An 8,841-nucleotide genomic window follows, 5' to 3' on the forward strand; every position below is an offset into this window, starting at 1 on the left:
TCATTCCCCTCATTTGCATAGGATTGCCTGCTGATGCATACTTACAGGTCCCACACTTATTGAGTATAATGGCAAAATAGTGATTTTGGTAAGAATGTTTACTTCAGGTTATTTTGTTTTATTTTTCTCCCGATCCCGTTTGTTCGCTGCTGCCTTACGCTTAAACAGCTGAAATCGGCTAAAAAAATTAAGTTATTTTTTTTAATTATTTTCCATGCCAATGGCCATATATTTGGCCATTGGTGTGCTTTACACACTATATACACCCTTTATTTGGAGCTGTCATGGCTCCATTTTGTAGTTTGCAGAAATGTACTCGGTTACTAACTGAGTACATTTCTGCAGATTACACTAGTCCTGCACAGCTGACTGCTAGCTTTCTGAATCACAAATTCACCTCATTTGCATGTCTTTCACCTGCAAATGGGGTAATTTGCATACAGGAGCTGTGTCCATGCAGGAATAGTGCAGGAGCACTCGTGCACATCCCTGCAGCTTATTTCTGGATCGCACAGCAAACATATTGCCTCCTGGAGCACCTACACTGTTCCTGCATGCCGTGCAGGGCTTGCTAAATCTGGGGGAGAGTCCATCTCATGAAGGTACTCACCAAGACTTCAGGATGAATTCACTTCCAGCAATACTACTCTCCTTTGCTTGCTGATTTTATCATCTCTCCATTCGGACTCTTATCTCTCCATTCAGACTGTTATCATCTCTCCTTTCGAACCTTCATCAGAAAAGTGAAAATGACAATAATGAAGATGATGATGATGATGATGATCAGAATCAGAAGTTATCTGTATCCCTGCGCAAGAAGCGCTAAGTGCTTGATTTTAATTTCTGTAATATGTATAATGTTTTTACTTCTTACAGTGGCTGGATAAATGCTATCAACTTATTTTTTACTAGGCTACTCATAATGCCACAAAACTCCATATGATATTTGATCCAGAATATTCGTTACACCACACAAGGCACTTGGTCAGATACTCACAATGTAAAAAGTAGAGGAAACATTGCTTGCAACTGTCAGCTGTATCACTCCATACATTCTTGGCTTTATAGTACTTCAGCAAATTTCCATCAGCAGACTTAAAAAAGGACAGAGCATGGAAAAATATTAACATCAAGGAAGAATTACTAAGTATTTTGAAAAAAGACTGTGGGAAAATTACCTGATCTACTTATGTGGGATGAACTATATTGGAGTAGGGGTTGATTCTAGTCCATTCAGAAGTGCTGAAGTCATGAAAGAAACCTAAACTGAAAGTAGGCACTACCAGATGTGCATATTTAATTATATCCATCATTCTACTGAATTTGTAGACATGTAAGACTTATTTTTAAACTTACAAAAAAATGAGCAAATGAAAAGGTATTAGAAAACTGGACGAGGGAGGATGCAGTTCCCCATCAACAATGGCAGTGGTTAAGATCAGTAAACAAAGCCCCCTGGACCCCACCCCACCATACTAACTTATTGATGGAATGGGATGATGATGATGGTGGATCTCTGTAGAAAGGGCAGCATCCCAGCAGCATTGTGAATGACGTGGCTTAAGCTCCAAGGGAAAGACACAAGCAGAAGCAGCAGCAGAAAGGATTCCCAACTCCCAGGACAGTGTCAATCAGCAATCTTCGTGGCACACTTGCACTGAACACAGTTAGAAGAGTCAGCAGCAAAGGGGAGTGGAGGTGGGCAGGCAAGGTTCCAGATAGATTAAACAGATGACAGACTACAGATCCATTTCTAAGCCTTCCAACAAAAGGCTTGCTCTATAGTTGTCTGACCAGTCTCTCAGCATTCTTGACAGTGAGTCTAACTGCAAAAGGCAAACCTAAGTCAGCAGCATGATTCACATACTGTACATCTTAATTGTACAGCTTCAGTGTTGTGAAGTAGCAGTTTTTAAATGTGACCTTGCTGGGTAAATTGCAGGCACATCTGCTACCGGTCAGTATTGACCATTAGGAGCTTCAGGAAGGCTCTCTTTCTCTCCTTCTGTCTCACAGCAGAAACTGGAACCATCTACCATCAGATCAGAGCCATGGATTTTTGTGGTAAATTGGGCCACTCCAACAAATTTTCAAAAATCCCATCTAACACTCTGACTCTGGTCCTTACTTTATTTCTCTTTAACTTTCCACCCCCCCCTCCCTTTATTCCCCCTCCCCCCTTCATGCTTATTAGTATGTTACATGGAGATGTTCCTTCTCAACTTCCTGTCCACTGCTCACATATTCTTTTTTTTTCCTGGCTGTACTATACTGACCTCCCTCATCCCTAACTTCACTGCCGACTCTTCCAGCTATTCAGGCTCTACTTTTACTACTTTGCCTATGGAGCTAAGAACTCTTGTCTTGTAAATTTGCTATAATCTTAGAACTCTTGCATTGACTATCCCCCGGATTCTGCAAGCCTTGCACGGCGTGTAGGATTAGTGCAGGAACTCCAGCAGGCAATATGTCTGCCGTGCGATCCAGGAATAACCTGTAGGGGCGTGCACAAGCACTCCTGCGCTAGTCCTGCACGAACTCAGCCCCTGTATGCAAATTACCCCATTTGCAGAAGAAATCCATGCAAATGAGGTGAATTTATGATCCAGGAAGCTGGAAACCGGCCATGCAGGACTAGTGTAATCTGCAAAAATGTACTCCGCCAGTAACAGAGTACATTTCTTCAAATTCCAAAATGGAGCCATGACAGCTCCAAATAAAGGGTGCATATCCTTTAGGAACCATGCCAATGGCCAAGTATAAGGCCATTGGCATTGAAAACAGTTGAAAAAAAAATAAACTTTTATTTTTTTTAAGCCGATCTCGGCTGTTTAAGTGTTGGGCAGTGGCGTGCAAATGGGATCGGGGGAAAATAAAAAAAAATAAACATAAAATAAGCATTCTAAATAAAATCAGTATTCTGCAATTATAGTCAATGGCAGGCAGAAGACAACATGGCCAGTGAATAGTGGTTGCTAAGGGGGGAGGCTCAGTGTGAGACATGTAGCTATGCATTAGCAGGCAATCCTATGCAAATGAGGGGAATAATAATGAATCCCAGATTTCCCCTGCATGCTAGTCAGCTCCCAACAGTGTAAGAGTAGGAATAGCTTGATGCAAGCCTAGGAGTTAGCTGACATCATAGGGGGTGTTTCAGGCATACTGTAAGTGGATTGGAGCCCTGTGGCTCGGGTTTGCCCTTAGCTTAGCAGAGCTAAGCAAGGGGGTGTGTCTGAGGCTGCCTAGCACTCGTTACATTGCCTAAGCGGGTGTGCGTGCTGCACACCGGGTTTTAAAGAAAAAAAAGCAGTAAACCAGGAAATGGCAGCCCTGTGCACAGTTGAGCACTGTATTTGTGCGGCGCACCCCCGGGCTTAAACAGGAGGGCAATGGGAAGGGAAAACAGCAGTAGTAAGGTAATCTAGGATAACTAGTATAGCTGGCAGGTGAAATGTATCAGAATCAGTCAATTACACAGGCAGCAGACCAGCCCAGCCCAGAACACTACTATAAACTATGCAAACACCTTCCCCTCTGTTTTTTCCCATACTCTACACCACCGGTGTATACAAGCGGGGAAATTGTAACAAACAAAACAACAAGATGATAGGGCTGCAATAGCTATCATGCAACAACATATGGAAGAGGCTGAGGGTGGTGAGAATGTGAATGCTGTCAACCAACTCACAGTGAGGAGATGGAGAAGAGTGATCAGACCCAGGGTAACCTACCAGGGGCTACATGAGCTGGAGATAGTGGAGCGTTATAGGGTGGACAGGGACCTCCTACAGCAAATTGTTGAGCTGTGCCAGCCACGCCTGACACACCGAACGGACAGAGGGGAACCCATCCCATTGGATACCAAGGTATGTGTAGGCCTAAGTATACTAGCCACAGGTACCTACCAAAGCTCAATTGGGGATATCATGGGAATTTCACAGGCATCAGCATCCAGAGTATTCCTCCAGTTCCTGGATGCCATGTCAGCACATGTCAGTGAGCATGTATATTTCCTCAACACCCGTGAGGTGTTGGCCAGCAATATGCATCTCTTCCACCAAATAGCAGAATACCCTGAGGTAGTGGGTGCTATAGACTGCAAGCACATATGCATCAAAGCACCACCTGGTGATCAGGGTAGGGTCTACATCAACCGCAAGGGCCTCCCCTCCATCAACTGCCAGGTTGTGTGCAATACCCAGGACATTATAATGAATGTGTGTGCTGGCTGCCCTGGAAGCTATCATGATTCCCACATCTGACATCTGATGCAGCTGTACCAGAAATTTGCCAATGGGGACATCCCTTACAGTCACCTAGTGGAGGATGCTGGTTACATACTGGAGCCATGGCTGATGACACCCATCAGAAATAAACACACACCTGAACAAGAACGCCATAATGAGGCACACACACAGACTTATAATAGAGCATGTGTTTGGAATGCTCAAGTCACGGTTCCGGTGCCTGGACACATCCGGTGGAGCCTTGCAGTACTCACCAGCTACATGTACTCAAATTGTTATGGTATGTGCCATGCTACACAATATGATCCTGTGGAAACAGCAGCAGGAAGAGCATGGGGCAGGGCCACACAGCCCCCCACCAATGTCAAGACCTGCACAGGCACAGAGTGACTCAGAAGAGGAACAACCTGAGCCTGCCCTAGTAGGCAGATGGAGGCATGCCCAGTATGACCTGGCCTTGGCAAAGAGGCAACGCATAGCACATACATTGACACAGTAGGGACCCAGGGAATGACACCTCTCTCTGACTCCCACATACAGTAAAAGGGATGCTAAACATGACACTACCTGTGCTCAACCATGTATAGGGAGTGTACTATGTGCACCCAACATAGACAGTCCTCCAGCCCCATCCTCAATACGGGCACACCCACAAGGTAATTCAATCAACCTACCAATTGCCGAATGGAGTAGAATGTGTCGTAACCTGTATCTATGGTATGGATTTGAGCATGCAAGGGAATGGAGTGGCTGAATGGTATGCCAGCAGATAGTAGACACCCATAGTGGCACCATGACATCTGTAACAAGTACTGGAGTCACCATAGTAGCCAGTACTACACAGGATGACAAAACCCACTGTAGGAAATGTGCTGGGTGACATGTGTGTCTATATGACTCACACATGCCAGTCAGGGAGGTTCACATACTCAACAACAGTCTCATCCAGCAGGACAGGTGTAGACAAACACAAACAAAGGCTGTGCTATGGCCTCAGAATGATCCCTATGGGTAACCTCCCCCCTAGGCCTAAACAGACAGATTACAGCTGGTCAGGCAGTGGGATTTTAGTTCTGAAGAGTAGGAAGTCAGACACTAATATGTAGATCAACCAAAGCTAAGACCTGTAGTACACTGATATGCCTCTAGTCAGCATGATAGGTTAGAATACAGAATGAAATGGAGTACCTGACATGCCAACAAATGTGTACAAGTGCCAGGTGTGCCCCCCCCATCCTGTGTAGAAATGTAGTAACAGTCAAGTGTGCTCCCCCAATCCTGTGTAGAAATGTAGAAGCAGTCAGGTGTGCCCCCCCCCAATCCTGTGTAGAAATGTGAAAACAGTCAGGTGTGTTCCCCACAACCCTATGTAGAAATGTAGTAACAGTCAGGTGTGCCCCCCACTCCCATGTAGACATGTAGAAACAGTCAGGTGTGCCTCTATCCCCGATCCAGCATAGAAATGTAGTAACAGTCAGGTGTGCCCCCCCCCCCACTCCTATGTAGACATGTAGAAACAGTCAGATGTGCCCCTTCCCCCAGTCCAGCATAGAAATGTAGTAACAGTCAGGTATGTCCCCCCAATCCTGTGTAGAAATGTAGTAACATGTATGAGTAGGTATAATACCAGTGGAGCACAAATGTCCAGAGGTGGCCAAGGTAGCAGGATAGGTTGTAGCATTTGCACAATTTGCAGGTCTGTGTATGTTAGATTGGTGTGCATTTCATATTGTGTGAAAGTGATCAGTATGTATGCATGTTGAGGTAAGACCTGGTGGCCATTGCCCACTACTGCTGATGACAGGGACAAGCCCTCACAACCGCAGTGCCAAAGAATATCCCACCAGTATGACACATGCTAGCAGTAAGCCATTGTAAATGTATGGTGGTAATATGTGTCACCATCTGAAAGACTGACATGGCATGGCTGTTGGGCTAGATATACAAGCAGTACACAGGGGAAAGTACCCCAGACATACAGTATATATTGTGTCACTGTGAAATGGAGACACCTTTGGAATTGTACATACATGTATGCATCAGATTAACTGGTCCTGTAGTAGGGTATACCGGTGATGTCTGCCTGAACACTTGAAGATCACAAAGGAGGTAGAACTGATGTGTTGGGAAACAGGTGATGTACCTGCACATGCCAGCATAACTGGAATGCCCCAGGCATATCTGTGTGTCAGATGCAAGTAGTGTTCATAGCACATATGCACCCAGCTCATGCAAACACCACCCACAGGTACCTCTCTGGTCATATCCCTGCTGTGGGGAATGGTTACAATATGATCCCACCTGTATATGGCAATAGCGGAAGAATGCAGGATGCAGTACAGGTGTCCCATGCAGGTGTGTCCCTAGCTGTAGGTAGCACCCTGCCAGCATCCACACCACCCGATGAAGACTGATAGAAGGTATGGCATGAACACCTATCACACCTACCCTGTCACACCAGGGGAATATACTGTATGGTGGTCTGAGACTGTAGGACTGACAGAATGCAACAGCCTGCCACATCTGGCCCGCAGCAACACCTAATGGCCCACAGGCCTCTGCCAAAGACCTGTGTCTCACATGTACTGCCAATGCATGTTATGTCATGGACACCCAAATAACAACATAACACACTCCACATAAGCCATATGCAAGACCATGTGGACAAACCACAGTAACATGTCCACCATGTCCCACTGCATGAACTGTGGACCAACACTAACACACACCTGTGATGGGGTGATACCCTTAGGGAAAGTATCAGAGAATGTATGCATAATGTATGGAAGAGATTAGAATAACAGAGGGGGAGGTGGGAGCATGGGCAGCATGGAATCTGCAGGGTCTGACACCAAGCTGTGTGCACACACTATCCCTGGCTGCAAACACATAAATGGGTGGCTACACACCTGCCCATACACCACATAGGGGTAATGTCCTGACCCATGGCCCCTGCCTACGGGTAACCTGTGCGAATCTGTATGACTGTGAGGCATTGCCACAGCAAGATAAGGTCATACTGTCATGTTGATGAGTGTACAAGTATGGGATCCTCTGCCAGCACTGTACCAAGGTGCTGAACCAGATACACACACCCAGCAGCAAGTGTCTGCAGCTCCCCCTCCAGAATGGCATAACTTACCATGAATACGTAGGTGGCTCCCCACAATACCGAACATAGCTGCAGTCATTCTTGTCCCCAAGACATCACTATGAGCAAGAATGTCCATCTGATAGTACATGAGGACAGAAAACATCACAGTGTATAACAATACACATACCTGAATATCTCTGCTAACAGCAGTACCATGCAGCTGAAGCAGCACAGACACAATCACCTACAGTACACACTATCCCCTGCACAGTTTGTCCCCATATTGCCAGATGATTGAGTGATACCCTGCAGAAAGAGTTTGCTACCTGTAGGTGTACAACACAATGGTTTGCACTAGAGTACAAACTATATGGAAGCGATCCACACATTCAATACAGAAGGCCATACTGGGCATGCTCACACACTTAAAAAAATGAAGCCCATGTCTGCAAACAACAGTGGACCATACATATCTGGCATTTGCAGATGTTAGTGCATACACTCCTCAGTATGCACCAGTCATGCCTTGCACACACAGTGGATAGGAATACAGACACATATCCAAGGACAACACACTATAATAAGCCAAAAGTAGATGCACATATATGTGTGGAAGAGAGTGACTGTGACAAGGAGCCATCCATTATGAGGCCTGTCTCACCCAGCACATAGCCAAATAGCTACAATCACATGATCACTCACTGTAGACAATAGCCACCAGTATTCGTCAGCATTACAGACTATGTGGTGTAAGTGCTAGCTGTGCAACATGACTGTACAAGGAAGTAGTCATCTAGCAGCTGTATACACCTACCTGTGGAATATAACCCTGCATGTGCCTACATGTGGTGTATCAACCTCTAGATGAATGGGTTATGGCCCACGCACACACACACTGCCCTCCCCATAGCCCTACTATGACAAGCCTGCAGAGGTCATCCACTTTGAAATAACCCTTGGGAAACGTGTAGCCCAGTAATCACTGTGGTGCATCCCATAACTGTGTACTGCTGTAGTGTGATAAACTAGTTAGGTAAGAGTTCTAACCCCAGACATGGCAACTGTGTGTGTATCTCTGTCTGTTTAGACAGCAATGCTTTTTAGGCTAGTCACACTCACTACAATTCAAATGCCCTACTTTGGCAAGGCTGCTGATGTCATATACTGTGAAATACACCTTTCAGAAAGCTGTAGCCCAGTAATCTCTGTGGCACGTCCTATAACTGCATACTACTGTAGTGTAATAAACTAGTTTGGTAGGAGTTCTAATCCCAGACGTGGCAAGTGTGTGTGTGTGTGTGTGTGTGTGTGTGTGTGTGTGTGTGTGTGTGTGTGTGTGTGTGTGTGTGTCGCTGTGTAGAGAGCAATGGTTTTTAGGCTAGTGACACTCAATACAATTCAAATGCCCTACTTTGGCAAGGCTGTTGATGTTGTACACTGTGAAATACACCTTTCAGAAAGCTGTTGCCCAGTAGTCTCTGTAGCATGTCCTATAACTGG

The sequence above is a fragment of the Protopterus annectens genome, chromosome 4.part1, assembly GCF_019279795.1.
Source record: "Protopterus annectens isolate FY-2018-M chromosome 4.part1, PAN1.0, whole genome shotgun sequence".
Lineage (NCBI taxonomy): Eukaryota > Metazoa > Chordata > Ceratodontiformes > Protopteridae > Protopterus > Protopterus annectens.